Below are 310 nucleotides of genomic sequence, written 5' to 3' on the forward strand. Positions count from 1 at the left end.
AAAACCTCATTTTTCACCCTAAAGCTCCAATGTTTCACCCCCAAATTCCGCTTTTTCACCACCGATTCCCCATATTTCCACCCTAAATCCCATTTCTTCACCCCAAAATGCCACCCCTTCACCCCAGAAACCTCTTTGTTTGCCCCTAAATCCCTCATTTTCACCCCAATTCTCCCCATTTTAACCCCAAATCCCACTTTTTCACTCCCTAATTCTACTTTTTCACCCCAAAAACCTCTTTTTTCCTCCACAAATCCCTGTTCCATCCCAAAACCCCACTTTTTCACCCAAAATGCCACTTTTTCACCCC

The sequence above is a fragment of the Meleagris gallopavo genome, unplaced genomic scaffold, assembly GCF_000146605.3.
Source record: "Meleagris gallopavo isolate NT-WF06-2002-E0010 breed Aviagen turkey brand Nicholas breeding stock unplaced genomic scaffold, Turkey_5.1 ChrUn_random_7180001951778, whole genome shotgun sequence".
NCBI classification, from domain to species: Eukaryota; Metazoa; Chordata; class Aves; order Galliformes; family Phasianidae; genus Meleagris; species Meleagris gallopavo.